The sequence below is a fragment of the Oryzias melastigma genome, linkage group LG9 (assembly GCF_002922805.2).
Source record: "Oryzias melastigma strain HK-1 linkage group LG9, ASM292280v2, whole genome shotgun sequence".
NCBI classification, from domain to species: Eukaryota; Metazoa; Chordata; class Actinopteri; order Beloniformes; family Adrianichthyidae; genus Oryzias; species Oryzias melastigma.
This window is the reverse complement of record NC_050520.1, coordinates 18,489,614-18,490,107: the sequence shown is the minus strand read 5'-3', so window position 1 is coordinate 18,490,107 and position 494 is coordinate 18,489,614.

Below are 494 nucleotides of genomic sequence, written 5' to 3'. Positions count from 1 at the left end.
AAAATAACCTTATGAAATGCGTAAAAAGTGGTTTGGTTTTTCAAAGTTTACTTTTGTGACTATGAGACTTTCCAAATACATTAAAACCTAAATCAAACAAGCTTTTATGTGAAACTACACCAAAAGCAGTGCTTTTTTATCCCAAAAACTATAACTAATTGCAATCTAAAAATAAATAAAGTAATTTCAACATTTTCAACACAAAATTTGTTTTCAAATCTAAACTTAATCTCAAAAGTCCTTCACAAGGATATAATTTATTATTTTAAAATGTATTTATTTAGATTTCAGTGTTTGTTTATGTATTTATTAAAATAATTTGGAAACAACTTTTACAAAACAAGAACGGATGAACGAATTTGGCTTTAAACTATCAGAGATTGACCATTAATTACCTAAAAAGGAAATACTTTTTGTATCAAGTAAGAGAAAACTATCATGAAAAATGTATCAATGTAAAATCTTTTAACTATTATCAATCAAATGTCAATCCA